Raw genomic sequence first — 20,716 nt, 5'->3', positions numbered from 1 at the left:
AACTGTGGAACTGCTTGGGATGATGTAGAGGGAGGATAAATGAGGATAATTGTATCCAATGAATGACTGTATGAACTAGTGGAAGAAAATCTATTGCAGGAAATGAAATAGTAGGTATTATTTCTGTATGAGGAAATCGATGACCCACAAGTAGCTGGAAACTGGGAGGGCATTTGGTGGAGGTATTGTTACATGCTTGTGCCTTGTTCTCATTTTCTTTCAAATTTATGTACAGTCTAACTCCTGTTTCAAATGTGAATGGTCTTTCAAACTTGTCATTTTGGAGTTGATCTCACTTCATCTCCTGTTATCCTGTCAAGTGTGAAATTATTTAGATGGGCTTGAGGAACTGCATAATGTTCCATATGAGACCTTACTATTCTTTCCCAGGGTATGGCAGGAAATTTGAGGCTGAGAAAGACTTTTTTCCTTTTTTTTTTTTTTTCCCCCGCTTCCTTGGAGCACAGGAAGTTTTACTTGTTGGATATGTTTGAGGTTAGTCAACAATCAACTAATAAAAACAATTTTATTTGGTTCGTGGGGCTATGTTTTGGTAGTGGGCAGGGCTACAGAGATGGCTTCTGTGAGAAGATGCCAGAAGTTTTCCCCATGTCCAACAGAGCCAGTAATAGCTGTCTCTGAGACAGACCTGCCAGTGGCTGAGGCTGAGCCCACCAGCCACAGTGGTAGCACCTCTGTAAGAAGGGAAAAAACCCAAACCTGTACAAGTGAATGTGTGAAAGAAACAGCTTTATGGACCCCAAGGTCAGTGCAGAAGGGGGAGGGGTAGGAGGTGCTCCGGGCTCAGGAGCAGAGATTCCCCTGCAGCCCATGGAGATTCATGGTTAGCAGATATTCACCTGCAGCCCATGGAGGACCTCATGCTGGAGCAGGGTGATGTGTGAAGGAGTCTGCGACCCTGTGGGAAGCCTGTGCTGGAGTAGGCTCCTGGCAGGACCTGTGCCCCATGGGGGACCCATGCTGGAGCAGGTTTGCTGGCAGGGGGACCCACACTGGAACAGTCTGTTCCTGAGGGACTGAACCCCATGGAAGGGACTCACACTGAAGCAGTTTGTTAAGAACTGCAGCCTGTGGGAAGGGCCCAGGCTGGAGAAGTTTGTGGAGGACTGTCTCCTGTGGGAGGGACCTGGTGCTGGAGCAGGGGAAAAGTGTGAGCAGCACTTCCGTGAGGAGGAAGAGGCGGCAGAGGCAACATGAGATGAACTGACCACAACTGCTATTTCCTGTCCCCCTGCGCTGTGTTGGTAGAGGACGTGGAGAAAATTGGGAGTAAGTTTAAGCTTAGGAAGAAGGCGGAGGAGGGGGAAGGATTTAGTTTTCTTTCTCGTTATCCTACTCTGATTTGATTGATAATGAATTAAACTAATTTTCCCTAAGTCAAGTCTGTTTTGCCCATGACAGTAACTGGTGAGGGATCTCTCCCTGTCTTTATCTTAACCCATGAGCCTTTTGTTATATTTTCTCTCCCTTGTATAGCTGAGGAGGGGAGTGACAGAGCACCTTTGGTGGGCACCTGTGATCTAGTCAGGGTCAACCCGCCACAAATATGATGCAGTTTATGGATCTATACTGCTAACTCCACAAATGATTTAGATGTGATGTTTTACAAAAGTGTATTGGCTATATGCTGTGTGAATTTGAGTCTGTAGCCTGTGTTTTGCTGAATGAGCACCGTGGAGAGAAATTTGTCTTCATAGTTGAGCATGGTACTCTTTATTTAGATAAATCCTCAGTCTTGACTATTGTAATGAATAGCTGACCTGCCAATTTGTTTATTTAAGTAAAGTTTATAGCTAGAGGTCTTTAAGGAGGGACAAAACTAAAATGCAGGTATAACACACGTACCCCACCCCTCATGCTGCCCTACTGAGACCCTGCACTTCATTGATGTTCTCTTGCATCTTTCTAGTAGAGAGAAGTCAAGCACCTTTTTTTTTTTTTTTTTTTTTTTTTGCAGTCTCTGCCTGTGGAGTGTTCCACGCTGTGCTGCAGTGGTCATTGTTACTGTTATGTCATGGGGTTTGCAGGTGTTTAATCAGTGAGAATCCCTGGAATTCAGTCTCATCTATGAGTGTCCTCTCTTTGTGGATATTCACTGTAATAAGCCACTTCTAGCTTCAGAATCAATACTGTGATTGTCTCATGTCCTGAGTGATACTTCTGAGTTATCCCTTATGGATGTTCTGAGCTTCTTCATCAAGGGACAAATATGGTGATCCTATGAGGTATACAGACTTGTGAAGGAATTTCTCTTCCAGAGTGAAACTAGCTATGTCCCTTTTGAGAGTCTCAGTAGCAAGCATCAAATTTTTGCTTTCTTCTTTCTTTTAGTAAACCAGCATATAACTGTTGGGAGGATCTTTCTTGCCTCAAGTAGTCCTTTGATCTGTTCTCTGTTCTCTGTTGATATGGGACACTCCCACCTCTGCCCACTATGCTGCATCACTTTTTCTGACCCTGTATGTTGATACAAAACTGTTACAGAGCCATTCACTGTTGAAGAGTTCTTGATTGATCTGTTATGTTGTCGGACTACAGATTATGACTAAAATAATCTAAGACTGCTCCCCCGTATCAATTTAATTTCTTACCGATTTTTGAAAAATTATTATTCTGTGTGTGCATGTGTGTTGGTTCTATTGCTTGTGTGGCTGTATGGTAGGTTATATCTACTGAGCGATTTCAGCATCATTAATTTCAGATTTGTCTTAGCTGATCATGAAAGCAAACCCTTATACAGCCTTTTTGCTAGATACTTATTCCCTTCTATTACATGGGTGCTCTGCAAGGATCACTGACTGGAGTTGCAGCAGAAGGCAAACCAAAATCAAGCCATGAAACAGAATGGATGTTAGACAGTTATCCAGCCTGTCAGCTATTTCTGTGTTTATATTGCAAACAATTGTGCAAACCCAGCTTCTTCCCAAAGCTTTTTTACTTACAACCAAAAATATAAAATGGTCCTCCATTTCAAAAATGAATTTGTGTGATTTCTATCTATTTGGGAAGCAATAAAATTAGCTTCAGTCTTTAAGCTTTCATAGTCTGTAATTCTTCTCTGTGTACCTCTTACATTCTATTTTCGAGTTGAAAACCGAATTAATTTACTGCAGCACTGAAGAAAAACCCAGTAATGCAGCATTAATCCGTTAGAGGGCTCTGTTGTTCTTTCCCTGTCTCAAGTGTGTACTTTAGCCAGCAATTACCAGGCAAATATGTCCGGGGATGTCCTCAAATCCTGTTCATATTGGAATTCACATCCATACTAGAACGACTCCAGAGAGACTTAGAGGGGTCTGTTATAACTAAATCGCTAAAAGACACCTATTTAGACTTACAGTGTTGAAATGAGATCGGATGAAGCTGATTCATTGATCTCAATTAAAGTCAGTAGAGGAGAGTCTACTGCTACTTTAAAAGATTTTTCTTCATTGTTAAAAGTGGAGAATATTGTAAGCCAAATGCCAAATCCTAATGTAACCACCATGAACTTCATGAAGTTCAGATTGAGATCAGAACATCATGTCTTGGGCCCATTTCTAGTTAAAAAGTGATTGGTTTAGCTTGAGCTTCTGGCAGTGATATACTGCTAGTATGAAACCATCAATTTCTTTTGACTCTTCATGTAGTGTGAATTTCTTAAACTTCCTCTCTGGAGCAGAAGTGAAAAATAGATCGTACAGAATCAATTTGTTCAACCTGCGACTTGCTGAAATTCCCATTTCTATTTCAAAATCATTCGTGCTTAAATAAAAACATATCATCTGATCCTTCATGACGGCTCAAAGATTGGCTTGAAATGTCAGTCTGTTGTGGTGGTGCCAGTGATAACCTCTCCTTTGTGACCATCACTAGGGCTCTGACAGCTCTGCTAAGCTGTACCCCTTCATTAGACATTAGGTACCAGTGAATCTTAAATACACCCTGAAGTTGGGAGGGTGCCGGGGGGAGCTGGGTGTCACAGTGTTCACACTAGAATTTGGCTTTGATAAAGAGAATTTAGGATCCTCCTTGTTACTTCTCTGTGTGGTTTTGAAACAGCTGTATTTACCTGGGATATTTGAGGAAACTTTGCCAGATACAGACCGGGGAATGGTATGTATGGCTGTGTGCCATAATTATTTGGGATTTTTTTTCCTCCATGCATGACTCTGCAAGTTAAAATTTGAATAATGAAGAGTATTCTCTCTGTAATGTATAAGCAATAGTACCCATTTCTTATCAGAAACCTCTTGTTACATTTTGGCTCAATGCTCTTACTGATTTCTAGAGGGTTTTTTGTTTTGTCGAAGATTGAAATGATTTGCTCTGTGGCAGATGGCAATGTTTATTCATGTTGAGTAAGCCAGTCAGAGAGTGCCTAGAAATTTTAATTTTCTCTAATGCTAATGATGCACTTGAAGCAAAACTGGGCAATGTCAAATGAGGTAGATACACGAAATCATATTCAACAGGTAGAAAATGGCAAAGGGTATGATAATATAGAGAACTGATAGGGGGATAGATGGAAGGACAAGTCAAAGATGATGCTTGAGGCTGGTGGTCTGAAATAGAGGAAGGGATGTGAATGTCAGTGGGAAGTGGAGGGGGGTATGTGTGTATCTCTGTGTACGTAAGAGCAGAGGTGTGTTCTTATCTCTGTTAAGAAACGCAGGCTTCAGGGGAGTATTTTGAGCAGCATGGTGTAGTGGAAGGTGTTCCTGTCCACAGCGGGGAGGTTGGACTGGATGATCTTTTAAGGTCCCTTCCAACCCAAACCATTCTATGAATCTGTGAAATACAGTCCCAGAGGCCATGTGATTGGGATTCATGGGTAGACATAGAAGTCTGTGACTTTTTCGGTATATAGCGATAAGAATTTATCATCATTCTATGCAATGGAATTGTTCATTAGGAAGTGTTCTGTTTTTCCCTGGAGAAAATGTAATCCTGATTAATAATCCTGAGCATGATGGATGGTAAAAAGGAGTCCTTAAAAAAAATTAAGAGCGGATCTATTGAGTACAGTGGAAAGTCTCTAACAATGGAAGGTGAACAGAGAAGAGTATGTAAATGAAGTCCTGAAGATGAGTAGCAGCGATTGTTTATCATGCTAAAGCGTCATGAAAAAACCCCCTGTTGTATTTAGATTCTCTGTTTATCATTGTGATAATATTTGTGAGTATGAAGTGAGCCCAAGGTGATAGCAACAGCAATCTGAGAGTTGGGTAGAGGAGTTGAATGTAGGTTGAATAGAAAGCAAAACTGTTGCTTGAAGATTGTGAGATCTAATGAGAAACACTGAGTAAAGCAACTGATGTTTTTGGAAAGGAAGTTGGGGAAAAAGCTAGGGGACTGACAGCAACAAAAGGAAGCAAGAGGAGGAATGGACCTTCCCGAGAGTTGATAGATGATGAGAGAAGTGCCTGGTATGCACTGGGGTGGAGGGTAGAATTACTTGGATTATTGAGAATGAGAAAACAGGAAACAGTGTTGTCTGTCTTGTGTTCCCCCTGTCCCCCACACTCATTCGCCCCCTGCCGCAAGCACGTGTCCTTTTGGAGATTCTGTGATGGTATTTTGTAATAATAACTGGGAAGCTCTCTAAAGATGCTGCCTTAATTGCTAGTGCAGACCATGATCGAAGATGTTTACAAACATGAATGAGCCTATCCCAGAATGACTTAAATAGGTGGAGGTGACAGAAAAACAAATGAACATTTGGCCTCCTTTGTCCTTGTGTGATTCATTCAGGATTTACTCTTCACTTAAGAATGATACAAATCTGTAGCAAGATGTTAAAACCAACCCCAAAATACACTGAATATATTGGAGGGGGGAAGGTTAAGATAAAGTGGTTTAAAATCAAATATACTGATACATTGGTGACTTGAAGTGGAAGCAAATGATCCAGCCACTTTTAAATACAGTTGTTTGCATCAGGCTGTAGCTGGGATGATACATTAAGGTCATATTCCTATTTTTCAAGCAGTTCCTTAGCAATAAATTTGTTCTTCCATGCTTAAAACCATGGCAATGATCAGTTTCTGTGCATGACATCAGAAACAACTAGGCAGGAAAAAACAAGCAAACAAACAAAACAAACAAACAAGAAACCCTTAAAACCTTCTTTTTTTCATTAGTTTTGCATTACAAAATGAATAATTACAGGAAATTATGTTGAATGGGGAAAGTTTTGCTTTTGTTCTATTACTTGTTCAGTTTTAAACTACTTGCACTCCTACTCCAAAAAAGAATAAAATAGTTATTAAAAAGAATATGCTGTTAAAGTAAGGTGGTTGAATCAATCAAGAAAAATGTGTTAGTGACCACCTTTACAGGGAAGATCTACATTTTGCATTTAAAAATAATTTGTGTGATGTTCTACGTTGTTGAAGGTAATACTAGAGAACATAGAGCCAGACATAAAGAGGAATTCTATTAAAGAAAATTAAGAAGTTAATGTTAACCTCTTCTGTGCCATTAAACTTTTAGTTTTCTTGTTCATTTGTTTTTATGTTGTTAAGATGTAAGTAGACTTAAGGCAATCACAAAACATAGTAGAAAGCCTAAGGCTTCCACAGTGATCAAAAGCTTTGTGATTAATTTGTTTTGGGGTGGAAGGTAGGGGAAGAAAGAAGGAAAATGGCAAAGGTGTCGGCTTCTCAGTATTGCGCAGTTAAACTTTCTGGATGAGTAATATATGTGAAAATTGACAGGGAAGAAAAGTAGGATTTGTTTGAATATTATGAAGAAAAAAGATTCTAGAGTGGCACAGCGCATTCATAAAGTCTTGAAGGTTTTAGATCTACTTGTTATAACACTATTAATGCAGTACTGGGGAAATCTGTTTTCCTCTAAGAGAACCTGAGAACGTTATCTGTCACTATATATGTTACTTACATTGAAGAACCTATAGCTTGGCTTCAAATCCCATGGTAAAGTAGTCTATTGGATCAAAAGGCCTGCATACAGGAAGCACAGAATCATATGTACTTTCATGTATAATGGTAGACCAGGTCTGCATTTATTTATTTTAAATCACACTAACGTTATTTCTGTATTTAATGAACCTGAAAGATTGTATAATTGGTATGTGTGCATATATATGTATATATACAGTTAAATAATGGCATATTTCTTCTTTTTGTATGTGCAGTAAGAAGCCTTGAGATGACAATGAAAGTGAAAAAAAAGAAAGTATTTATCAAGAATACTTATCTCTTTACTTTCACTAGCTCTATATACTGTGGAATAAAATGCAGCTAGAATATTACTTTGCATGTTGTTGATTCTTGTTTAATTGTAATTGGTTCTCACAGGAGACATGCTGAAAATCTACTTCATAGCTTTGATTTGCTTTTTCTCCTTTAAATTGAGGGCAGTGTAAATCGCATTGTTCCTGTCTGTTATAGTTGCCATGTTTGGTTCAAAAGCAACTTTAAACATACCAACGGCAACACTGATCACTCTTTTTTTCCTCAGTCTGTATTCTTTACTTCATGTATTAAACTAATTAGCATAGCTGAAATATTAATACTTATGTAAAGTTACAAACCCGTTACTACAGTGAAGAGCAGAACACTTCTGAGGCAGTGTAGGCAACACATCCTTACTGAAGTGTTCATTCCACAAAATTAAAGATAGGTATGAACATATATTAGTCTATGTGAATTCCATTTTCTAATTAAAAATACCATGATATGCCATTGCAAATTTTTTTTTTATTTAGCATATATCTTCTGTTATTGACTTACAGTTTTTGAAATGTGTAACAACTAAGTTAACTAAGTGTGGTTTATGAATTTAATCTTTAATTGATGTAGCTGAACTCAGCAAGTAATGTAACAAAAGTTGTTTTTTTTTTGTGGTACATTGCTTTTATGATAAAGAGCCAAGTTGCATGGATATTATTTTTGAAAGCTAAACTTTAGCAGAGAGGTGAAGACTATACTTTTGTCCAGTCTGAAGTGGAAAAGCAGTATTCTTCAAGACCTTAGAATTCTGTCAAATCTATGAAAAGTATGATCAGATGAGCCCTGGCAGTCACATTATGATGATTAAAATGTTCTCCTTGGTTGCAACACTAAATAAAATGGATTAGCATGCACCGGCAGGAGACCAAAGAGTGTGCCTGCAATTCATTAATGTGCCTTGTAACTGACACAGTAACGTCTAGAACCCTGAGCACTGAAAAACAGGTGATTGATCATGATGTATTTAGCTCGCAGGAGCTGAACAGGCAGGAAAAGGACAGTTGTTGATAAACTGTTCTGGCATTCATGCGTTTCTGTTATTACTTCATGATGATTTTCACGGTTGGGTGGTTTAACTTCAGTCTCTCTTGGAGTTCATCACAGTAAGGACCACTGGACTTTAACATGTCCACAATTTGTACTTACCATCCTGCCCCCCCCCCCTTTTTTTTTTCTTTCACACCCTTTCATGCACACCCCCTCTCCCCCTTTTTTGTTACATAACAATTACTCAAACAGTGGACGCTTGCTCCAGAACTGTGGTCTACATGGTGAGTGTTGCAAACGTGACCAGTATCTTTGCTGTCACTGGAGGGAGAGCAGGCTGGAGTTGCTATTGGATTACTAAAGTAATTAGGCCGCTTGAGTTTTCATCAGTTATGCAAAGTGGATGATTTAAATTAGCATTGTAAAGATCATTAAAATACTGAATATTGTTAATATCGTAGTAGCTTAAGTGACGTTTTAATCTTTTAGACCTTAAATAAATCGTTTTTCATTTGTGATGGTTTCTTTGTTGTTTGGAGCTTTATGGCATCATTCAGGTAATACCAAAGCATTATTTTCTTTACTCCACTATCTTACAGCAGAAGGAAGGGAATTTATGATTTACAGCATTGTAAGGATGTGGGAAACACCCCAGTGTGCTTTCTCAGCAATAATTTCTGTCCCTGGTTAATAAATTGCCAGGCCAACAAATTTGAACTTAATCAACTCAAACTGAATTATTGCCTCATGAAATACTTCAGTGTCATTGTTATTAAATGAAAATCTTCTTAAATATTTTGCATGCAAAATAGTATCATATTAGAGATGACATGTTTTAAAGCTCATTCATTAAAAATTAGCCTTAGAGATATGTCCAGAAAACTTTACTCAGAAGTTATTTCCATCTCAGTATGCGGGTCACACCTCCCCCAGAGGTCCACCAGAATGATTGATTGATATCTAACACTTCTAAGAAACATTTGAAAAATGCTATGTCCGCTAAATGTAGTAAAAATCAAACTTAGTTACCTTCACTTTATGTGGAAGTTTGCCAAAACAATTGGCAGTGGGCAGCTGGAGGACCATGTGAACAGACCAGGGCAGTGGTTAAGAAGGAAAATATATTGAGGTTAATAACGGAGGGAAAACTATGATTTGGGAAGTAGAAAGTGGAGGGTTTGTATTTTAAGTGATGTCTAGTCACATTAGTATGTTTTGAGCATTTCAAACAACTTGGGTGAGCTTTGGGTTTTTGTTTTTGTTTTTTTTTTTGTCTTTTGGGGGACTTTTATACTGTACTTCTGCAGTATTTCCAGTAAAAGTTTCTTTGGGGAGGAAAAACAGAAAAAAAACCCCAAAACAGCAAACAAAATGCTGAGCCAATGAATGCAATAGCTGGTAAGTGTGTTCTACTCACGGAGATAAACACTTTAATTACTGACTTTGCCAATCCTTTTGGGGATTCTGATGTCTAATATTTGAGTATTAACAGCTCTTGTCCATTTCTTTAAGGTGAGTTAGGTTATTAAAAAAAAATAAATCTGTCCATTGGATATAATTCCATTTTGATTATGGAAAAGTTCTGGCCTCTGACTTGTACTATCCAGTGTTCTCAAATTGTGCAGGCTTTCATGCTCTAGGCAGAGGGGAGTTTTGTATCCACTATACTGCATTTGTCCGTGTTTATACATGTCTACAGCCTAACACCATTATTCAGAGCTTTGTTAAAGATACGAGAGTGAGGTTTGAAAAGGTCTTGAAGCAGTGTGGTTGCACTGGTATAATTAATATGGCTTTGTATACTGCTTCCTGTTTCACTATCAGCCTGTCTGCACTTGTTTTGAGAGGCTCTGCAGGATGTTGTGTGATGATGAGAGGTGTGATGTTTTTTTCCAGCCAAGGGCTGTAATTCTTTGCCATGGGGTCATAAAGAAGTTCAAAGGCAGATAAAATGACAGCAGTCAGCAACAGCAGCTCAGCTCCTGCAACTCAGGAGTAATTGCAGCCCATTATTACGATTGACTTTCACTTCTCTCCCCTGAAGGAGCTGAGCAGCTGCTAATTTACTGGGTTGTGAGGAAACTGATGAGCCAGGAGATGGGAGTCATAACAAAAGTTAACAAACTGATCAAGGCAAAATTCGTTAGTCCTGAGTAGCCATAAGAGGACAGTGCTGACTGGTCATCACTGATGCCCAGGTCGGAGATGGATTCTGACTTCCAGGTTGGTTTGTTTCACTTTGCACTTATTTTTTCACAAAGAAGCGAGGGGGGCTCTAGCATCTTTTGTCTCACTTTAAAACAAATCAGCCACACAGTAAAAGGTACCTGCTGTTTTTATGTGACTTTTCTAGAAAGGGATTATTGTACGCTGAATCAATACATCAGCTCTTTCTCTGTGTGTTTTCTGTGTGCTCTGTAATCATTCCTGTGTGTTAGGTATTTACAGGTTTCCCACTTTCTTTTTACAGCTAAAAAAGGATGATACATAACTTGCTTCCTCTTTCCTGTTTTATTAAATGACAGTGGGCAGTTGGTAAAACTTAGAAGCCTGATTTGAGGATGATCTTAGGTCCTTGCACTTGCTTACAGTAAATGTATACAATTAGCAATTTAGATGTGAAACGTGGGTGTCTCGTACTGTTATGCTTGGCAATAAATGCTAATGCAGAAGTAAAAGGGTTACGTCTACATAAAGCTGTTTCAGAGGCTCTGTTTCCTCAACCTTCTCTCACTGATGAGGTATGGAATATCAGAAACATTGCTTAATATATGCTGGTGGATCTGTACTGGAATGTTACAGGGAGAAGGAAAAATAAAGGTTAACGGAGTGCACTGTAGGTACAAAACCTGAGGATGTTATCTTATCCCAGTTCTGCATGATTCTGTGGTGCTGGCTTTTCAGGTCTTCTAATTGTTCAGGTCTTTCCTCCACAGACGTAAGTTTCATTCTCTTACACTGCATGCAGATGTGTTTTAAAATTAACCTTAAGTAGCCTGTGCAGATTTTGTTCTAGCTGCTTGGCCTTCTAAATACAAAAGTTAAAGTTGTATTTTCAGTATATACAGGCAAGGCAGTTTAAGGAAAGCTGTTGCTTGTAAGATCTAAATACATATTCCTGGGGTGAATCTCCAGCTCTTTGAATGTCAGTTGGAGCTTTGCCGTTAATGTCAGAGTTGCCAAGTTTTCATTTTAGTCTAGCATTTTGTTTCATTCCTGAATTTTTGTTTGTCCTAGTTTCTTAAATGGCATGGTCATGCTGGGAAAATACCCTTTATTCTAACTTCATTGTGTTTGCAGATTGCAGCTGTCCTTTCTTGCTAATATAGAAGGATTTTTTTTAAGATTTTCTGTTCTCAAAAATCATTGTAGCATATTGCAAGCCTCCCCACCCACAATTGGTACAAAGTGCTGCTGCTGGGTTTGTGAATATCCTGAAATAGAGCAATTTTATAATTCAAATTCCAGTTCTGTTTTACTGTTTATGAGGTTCTCCTTTGCAGTGTTATCTTGACCAAGCCTTTGCAATTTTGATGCAACTTCCGTGTTATGAGATGCACCTGCATACCTTCAACCGTGAGACAGAGCAACTTTTTCATAGCTGTGCTGCAACATGACATGAAGTGGATTCAGTTTGCTGGTGTCGAGATCAGGATGTTGCCGTTGAGATCAACCTGTAAATAAGTGCTTTACTTTTTTGTTTTCTTGTCGGTTTCATTGGACAAGTTGCCACTGTAGGTGCTGTTCTTTCCCAGTCTCTGATTCTTAAGGCAATCTTGGCTTATCTCAATGTAGTAATATATGTATAATAAAAAAAATATTATGTTTTCATTATTGGATTATTTTGAAGGCTGTTCTAACATCATTGAGGAGAGATTTTTAAACTTTGAAAATGTGGAAGTTAAGCTTCTATTTGCTACATTACTCAGTGTATTAGTGGTTTTAGAGTAGCAGCATCAGTAGTGATCAAGGCCAGTTGCCCCATGCTAAGAATGTGCCCTGGAACAGAGTTAACATTGCTCTTGGCTAATTTTGCTTTTTCAGTCTCATTAAATTCAGATGTGCAACACTTATTTCTTGCTTTTGTAAGGAGATGGATGGCAGTGAGAGACCTGAGAAGTGGAAAGAATGCAGGTGGAATCATTATGCTAGAAGGGAGCCAGCCATGTGTCTTTAGCTAATTCTGGTTCCTACAAGACCTTCCTGTATTGCTCATTGTGTGACAATGGAAGCTCAGTGAAACAAATAGAAGATAAATACAGAAATGGTAACTGGAGATAATTTGTTAAAGACCATGTAATTTTTAGTGTTCTTTCTACCAACTAGCTCTCTAGTTAGTATGCAGGTTACTTGAAAGGTGTTTATTGTGAGGGTATTTTAAGGATTTTTTTGGTTGTTGTTTTAGAATGGTTTGGGTTGGAAGGGACGCTCAAGATCATCTAGTTCCAATCCCTCTGCCATGGTCAGAGACACTTTCCACTAGATCAGGTTGCTCAAAGCCCTGTCCAGCGTGGCCTTGAACACTTCCAAGGAGGGGGGATCTACAGCGTCTTGGAACAACCTGTTCCAGTGCCTCACCACTCTCATAGAGAAGAATTTCTTCCTATTATCTCATCTAAATCTACCTACTTTCAGTTTAAAGCCATTTCCTCTTGTCCTGTCACTACATGCCCTTATAAAAAGTCCTCTCCAGATTTCTTGTAGGCCCCCTTTTAGGTACTGGAAGCTGCTCTAAGGTCTCCCCAGTGTCTTCTCTTCTCCAGGCTGAACAAGCCCAACTCTCTCAGCCTGTCTTCATAGGAGAGGTGCTCCAGCCCTCAGATCACATCTGTGGCCTCCTCTGGGCTTGCTACAAGAGATCCATGTCCCTCTTGTGTTGGGATCCCCAGAGCTGGATGCAGTGTTCCATGTGGGGTCTCACGAGAGAGAGTCAAAAGTTTTGGGGGTTTTAACTTCTAATTTGTCATAATATTTTCTTTAGAGCATGGTTGCTCTGTTTTTGTACAAATATTTTGTCATTTTCTGTTGGCTGTTTCTGTGCTTCTAATTTGTAGAAAGTAACTTCACTGGAAGCTTGAACTTACTTGGGTTTACATAAGGTGCTCCTAGTTGGTAATTTTCAGTGTTGGAAGACTAATATTCATGAAAAATTTAGATTGTTATGCTAATTAAGACAGAGGCACTTCAGTGAGATAGTATTAATTTTATACCCAGTCCTGAAATATGTGTGTACTGCAGATCGTTTAGAGCTTGACCCTTGTTTTATTTTTCACTATCATAAAAATATGTGAATATCTTCTCTGTATGGGGTTATTCTTTTGCATTGTGATTTTGATTAAATTGTGTGGCTGTGATGGTTGCCCTTCTTAGCTTTAATCATTGTAAAATCAAAACTGAAAGAATTATTAAAAATCGATGGTAATACCTTTTATATGAGCTCATAATAAAAGTTACGATGGATTTAATAGTTCAGTAAAGTCTATAAGCATTTAATAATCTATCCTTTTCAGTATTTAAGCAGTGAAAAGTAGATTGCTTATTTTTAAACTGCATTGATTTGTGAAACTCTCTTTTACGTATTTACTTTTATACTAATGACATTTTCTTTATGTGAAATCATTACCTTCACAGCAAATACGAAAGTGAATAGCTGCTGGGCAGTAGCTGTATGTGTCCCCAATAGTGCTTTTGCTTTACAAAGAATCGGAAAACTGTGCATTCATCAGCCATTTTCATCATTGTTTATCTCGTAAAGACAAGTTAGTATGTGTAAATACAAAGCTAGCAGAAGAAAGGTTTTCTTTGAAAACAAAACCAACCAAAAACCGAACCCCACCACCACCCAAACCCTCACCCCAGTCTTATTTTTAGTTGAACTAAATGTAAGAAAGATGTCTTCCCAGGAGAGAAAATGCTGAAATGACTGACTGGGTTTGGAAAGATTCCTGCTTATCAAAAGCTACTGTGCAGAGTTGCTAGTGTTGTGGCACCAGCCCTCTCTTGGTCCAGGCACAGAAGAATATATGGTAGAACGGTTGGTGCTGCTGTCCCCTTACTGTTTTAGAATAAATGTTAGAGAAGTGGGAATAATTCACAAATCATAATTTGGTCTCTTTAGGTTTCTGATTCTTGGCATTAATGGGAAGTTGCTGCTTTACACTGGCTGCTAAAAATGTCTGTAACTCCATGGAGTCTAGGACACATTCTTTGAAGTTACTAGGCATGCATGCACACACTCAAGATAAAATTCTTCTACTAAATATGTATTTATGTCTTTCATATGAAGAATTTTTTCTTTTTTTTCTATTTTGGTTGAGATATTTCAACAGTTGTAAGTAAATCTGAAATTTGATTGCATTTAATGTCTCCTTTAAGTTAGGGGGAATATTTCTCAAAGAGATGAGAGTATACTGTCTGGCCAAAACGTTTTGTGTGGGTCTGTAGTTTCCTTAACTTATTTTTTCTTCTTAAATTGAAGATCATGATGTCACTTGTTAGAGTGAAACTTTTCTCTTCATGCTTCTGTGAGCAGCAGGTGTCTAAAATCTCCCTAGCTAGAAAAAGCACTATTAGTGCAATCCATATTTCATTAGAATACTCCTCATAAGGGTTTGTTTTTTTTTCCCTGTGCGTTTGTGTGTTTTGTTGGAATTTGAATAATTGCAGAAGGGCCGTTCAGTTTGATAGGATCAGAACTCTAAACTGTCAGTTTTATTAATATCAGCAGGGAAATCCCATAGTGATCCAGTTATGATAAAACGGGGTATGCTTGGAGTATTTGGAAAGCCATAGGTACTTTTATTTTTTTTAAGATGTGAAAATATTCATCATAGTTAATCCTGTTTGGATGGCATCCCAAAAAATGTTGAAATATTTTCTTTTTCTTTCTCCTTTAAAAATTAGTTGTCCTTTGTAAATATTTTGAATTTTGCAGATTACTTACAGATTAGATTGAGTAAAAAAAACTTTGGAAAACTTTTTCCATCAGGAAATATTATTTTGCTAATACCTATTGAAGGACAAATTATGATTTTTTTATACTTGTGAAATATGATATCATAGAAGTAAATTCAATTTTACTAAAGTAGAAGGTAGTAAATAGGAAGTTTTTATATGTACAGTGAGGACTAATTGTCTTAGCACCTTACTGTCTGCAGTGAATAAGTAAAAGCATTGTGTTTGGTCAGCGATGCTTTTTACTGGTTGATGTCATATCTGTTTATCTCCAGAGGTGGGTCTGGGGGAAAGAGGGAATTACATTATTTGGAGATTTTCTCAGTTCACTGGGGGATCTTTACCAGTGGATGTATGATATCAATTTTCTCTCTAGTCCAGTGACAACTGTACAAAAATGTTTATGAAGAGGTTCATCAATTTTGCATGACCAGTATTCTAGATTCTAAAGTATCACAAAACCGTTCACAGTCTGTCCTTCCTCTAGGAGTTCAAACACTTTGCTGCAGTTTGCCTGGACTGAATACCTAATGAGATCTTCAGTGTGTGCGTTAAGCTTCAGCAAGAAAATTAGACAGAAATGAATTCAGAAAACCATACCTGTACGTGGTACTTTTAGAATACACAGGTCTTCTGATCTCCACAGAATGCTCCAAGCAGCTTTCCGGTTGTGAAGTAACTTCCAAGGAAGAGTCCAGATGGCTACTTTAAAACTTTAATAGTAATAGCTATGTTTAAAAATGTCTTTGTATTAACAAAAGGTGCTCTGGGTGCTCCTTACAAGGGAAGTGTTTAAAACTGTTGGTTTGCAATGGTCACTCTAGGAACAACTGTTTCAGCTAAACAGGGAGGAAAAACAAAATAACATTGCCCACCCCCGAAACAAACCAACCAATCAAAAAAAAAACCCACCCCTAAACCAAAACAAAGCAAAAAAATCTCAGTAAGGCAAAACCAAAACAAACCAACAAACCCAAAACTATACCAAATAAAGCCCCTCACCCATAGGCAGGCGGAAGGTGTCAAACAATAAAAGTGAGGAAAATTGAGGAATTTCCAGGTGAAAATAGGTTTTTCATATGTTAACTGGCAGGCTGAAAAAGGTGTGAAGGGAGTAGCAAGAAATTAACTCTGAAATTTAATGAATTTCCTTGTGTTACCAGTGCTGTATCCTAAGGAAGGCAATTGTCTCTTTAGTATGAGTTAATGATATAAACAGCTATTGGAACAAGAAAGGTGAAAGCTTTGAGTATAGGCTGTACTTGCTCATAACAGGCTTAGAAGGTTATTTATGTGTTTGTTTAGCTGCACTGCCTTTATGTCATCTGATGTTTTGTGAAGCAGCAGAAGTAAAGATCACACCCCAGGCAGGCTGCAGTTTGCTTCATTCTCTCTAGCTAATAAAATGCTGATTCCTGAAGGAGTCCCATACTGCAGACCAGCCCTGCTGGAGGGGAGTTACCATAGATGTTCAAATTGGAGCTTTGTCTCTGTCTTTTCACGTGTAAGGGTGAGGTTGGCAACAAAGCAGTTTTGTCTCTCTTGCCTGTTATCTGTCAGGGCATTTGGGAAAGATAGCAAGGCAGGTTTTGTATGCAGTGTTACCAGCTTGGTTTTGAATGCTTGGTTCTGTCTCATGTGCCTCAGATGTGAGAGTGTTGCTTTTCTAATGTGCTGTGTGACAAGAAAAAGAAAGCACGTGCATGCAGAATGGAATATGGCCTGAATCACACTTTCTGTACCTCGGCTGAACTCTGAATTATAGAATAGTTGACTCAGTCCTTTCAATATTTTCCTAAAGCAGCAATGCAAAGACTATGGTACCTTTAAGTCATGAAATCCATTTTCCAGTAATATCTTTAAAGTGCTTTGTGTTCTAATGCACAACTTTATGTAAAGTTCAGTTCCTTATATCCGTGCAACTGATCACATCAGTTGTTTCAGAAATAACGAAAAAGTTATTGGACCATCACTAAATGGCATACATACAGATATCTTATTTGCAATAGCAAGGTGTGGTTGCAGCATGCATTTTTTTTTTTTCCCCATCTTCCGTTTCAGCATGTTTCTGCACAAGTGAGAAACTTGTGAATATTTGGAATTATAACTTTTTCTTTCCTCTCTGTTGTCATCTTCTTTGGTTTTGAGGACTAAGAAATTGAAGCTTTTAATTTATGTATGCATGCATTTGTTTGTAACTGGTGTCTTTCAACATCACTTTCCAGATTGTATGATCTTGTCTTAATTGACTGTGACCATACATTAAAGACTTTCCTGCTGGGACTAGAGGGGGGGAGTGGGGAAGCTGAGATTACATGTCCTCTGCTGTGACTTGGGTTCCTTAAATCTTAAGACCTGAGGTATTCGGTGGCTGCTAGTATGTTGAATTTGATTGAAGCCAAGCATCTATCTAGAGTAAAAACTTACTTGGTGTTATATAGGGAGACAGATGCTTCTGTGATTATGTAAACTTCATATTTGGGAAAAACTCAGTTAAAAATCTGAAAAGTCAAAGAAGATCTGTGTGAAATGACATAACCACAAATACAGATTTGTGTAGCTACTCTAAACATGGAAAAATTGGACACTCAATTAAATTTGTACTATTTAATATTGTGCAGTAGATGCTATATTATACTATTTTCTTCCTCAGGATTGTTAATTCAGTCAGAGCATTGTTTACTTAGTAACTCTAATAATTTTAATTTTTATTCATGGAGTAACCTGTGCCTTTTTTATTGAACAGTGTTGAAAAGTGCCTTACAGAAAGAATCCTTCACCAGTAAAGAGCTGTTCTGTGAGGAAATGATTAGTAATTGCTGTGTTCGGTTATTTGAGGAAAATGATTAATTTATATTTCATCAGTTCCTGATAGGTAAAGGGAACATGATTGTTTCCTCCATATGACCACACAATTTCGAGGGGGGAAAAGAAAAAAATATGTTTCAAATATCCATATATTTTGCATTCTCTGTTTTCACTGTCTTTTATGGAGGGTTGGAAGGGAGTAGTTTTCTGTCAGGCTACACTTGCTCAAAATACTGCTTTCATAGGGCTGGGCTGAACTTCCGGTTGCTCAGCAGTTCTGCAAATCAAACCCTAGAGCAAGCCCCAGAGCATAAAGTCAGGTACTTGGAAATGAAAAATGTACAGTGAAATGGCTGAATGCGAAGGCTTTTGATTTACAGAGTAAAAATTGGCAAAGGCAAAGATAAGACCTAACTCGCCGGGATAGTATTCAGTCACTCTAATTATGTGATCCTCCTTTTAATTTTTTTTTTTAAATATATATATTTTGCAGCCTGTACAGGAAGGGGGCTTTCATCATCCTGTGTCCGCGAGCATACATGCAGCAAGCAAGGCATGGGCCTGATGGTGCATAATCAAGTGGTTTAAAATTGTATTCATACTGCAGAATACAGAGCTGCTCAAGTGATGATTTTGAATTATTCTCTGCTATCTCTATAGAGTGTTTTGTAATTTATAGGAAAAGTAACACTTAAAGTTTTTGCTATGATAGAGTATTGGTCAAGAATGTGGTTTTGAAACAAATAGCTTGGTTTTCCCCACTTCTTCTATGTTGGTTTTCATCATAGAGCCATCTCAAAGTACATGTACTAGATTTCTTTATAATATAATGATGTGAAGTACTATGTACTCCAATAACATATCTAATTCTACTGCAGTCTAGCCTACTGCCTGGCACTTACTAGAGCTAATGCAAGTGTCCCTTCTTGCCTCTTGCTCTCTTCCTTCTTTTTAATCTCCAAAATTGTGAATGTCAGGTTATTACTACAAAATATTTTGTGATAATAACTCAAATAATTTTCAAGTATTTCTATTAGGACATGCAGGAATTTAGCTTGACTAAGTAAAGACCCTAAAATTGATAATGTAACTACCTAAACATATCACAACAGATGAGCACGAAGCTGCAGAGTTAAAATGTACAGACAGCTTGAATTCTGACATTTCCTTGCTCATCAGGGCTTGAGTTGGCAGACTCCATGTTCTTTTAACATCATTTTGTATGTATGTGTGTAATTATATAGTATATGCTTCACTGCGATTTCATTTTGAGACCTCATTAGGAGGACTGTAAGAGAGAGTACATGTGTCTTTACTTGGAGCATTTTTTTTTATTCCAATCCATGGTAGTTAATGGTCACCTAAAATCTGTATTAAAAGATTTTAAGCTGTGATGAGGGACATAAGTCTCTACAGATTTGAAAAGCCTGATGGAAGATAACTGGGGAGGCTAAGCCTAAGTGTAGTTTAAAAGGAGAAGAAATCAATATAAACTCGTGGAGAAGTTAATATCATCAAATCAATTTCTTCTTTACTGGTCACTGTTCCTAAAACTCTTAATATATAAATGTCTTAATTTTTCATTAACATGGAAACAATGTTTTTCCACCTTTCTGTTGCAGAAATTGGCCTGCCTTAATAGCTGAAAAGGCTGAAATACATATCTCTAATTAAGGAGGAGAGGAGAGGAAAAGGAACTATGATTGCTTTATCTGAAGGATTCTACTTACTAGCTTTTAATCTCTGTGGAATAACTTGGTTGTTTGAAGGGACTCAAATACCATGAGGCTAGAATGAAGAAAAAGTCTAAATTACTTTAAATTTTAAGGGAATTCTCAGATCTTTCAGAAGTAAGTCTTAGACTAATTGTCACAAAGTTCATGGTGGCTTCCCCAAGGTAAAACTAAAGAGCAATTGTAAATAGCAAAGGTAAATTCAAGGAAATATGTAAGGTTGTAATTTGGAAGTCTGATCAGAGATGTATTGATTAAAGGTCAAGAACCTTCTGTGTAGGGACAGTAGGACAACAGTAGTGTCAGAAATATGGCTGTGTCTTTTGTAAGTTAGTGGTAGGATGATAAGAAAGATGAATGTTAAAAAAGCATGTGCATATATAAATGCATATAGATATGTGTGTGTGTGTATGTTCACACACAGTACAGTCATCTTGTATTACCTGTTCCTCTTACCAGTTTTGGATCATTATATATATGTGTCTCTGTGTGTGTGTGCACATGCACCCTTAAATATTGCATGATCTCAAGATCTGACAGGTGAAGACTAAAATAAAAGCAAAGGAACCATGAATTCACTGGAAGGAAACTGATGTGCAGTTTCCAGAAGTGCTGTGCTCTCAGCATACACCAGTACTATTTCTGTACTTAAGAGTTCTGTACCTCAAAATATGCTACACACATATATTTACATGTATGTATGCACACGTTTGCATATGTAGAAATATATTCCCTTGAAATCATGGGAGCAGTTTTCTTTTTCACATCTGTTGTTGTTATACCTTTGTTCCTCCAGCAGAAAAACTGAGATAGAAATATGGACTGCTGTTTCTAATGTGAAAATAATAGTTAGTTAGCCATTAAAATAAAACTTGGGATTTATTTCCAAGAATTTTTGTGTGAGGAGTAAGGGGAAACTTATGATTGCAGTTGGATTTTTTTTTTTGTTGTTGTTTGTTTATATATTGTGGAAGTAAT

General features: G+C 37.9%; 1 protein-coding gene and 1 long non-coding RNA gene across 2 annotated transcripts in view; both read left to right on the top strand.

The window, feature by feature from the left end:
• Positions 1 to 20,716, top strand: part of LOC133278334 (uncharacterized) — a 440,517-nt gene that overhangs the window by 108,010 nt on the left and 311,791 nt on the right. The gene's annotated exons all lie outside the window — the stretch shown is intronic.
• The window catches only part of ARAP2 (ArfGAP with RhoGAP domain, ankyrin repeat and PH domain 2), a 118,594-nt gene that overhangs the window by 25,813 nt on the left and 72,065 nt on the right, over positions 1 to 20,716 (top strand). The gene's annotated exons all lie outside the window — the stretch shown is intronic.

This window comes from Pezoporus flaviventris, unplaced genomic scaffold (assembly GCF_033815535.1).
Source record: "Pezoporus flaviventris isolate CSIRO_AGI_PZ_B2104156 unplaced genomic scaffold, CSIRO_AGI_Pfla_v1 ptg000002l, whole genome shotgun sequence".
In the NCBI taxonomy this organism is placed as follows: Eukaryota; Metazoa; Chordata; class Aves; order Psittaciformes; family Psittacidae; genus Pezoporus; species Pezoporus flaviventris.
The sequence above is the reverse complement of the archived record's forward strand: the minus strand, read 5'-3'. Positions and strand labels throughout refer to the sequence as shown.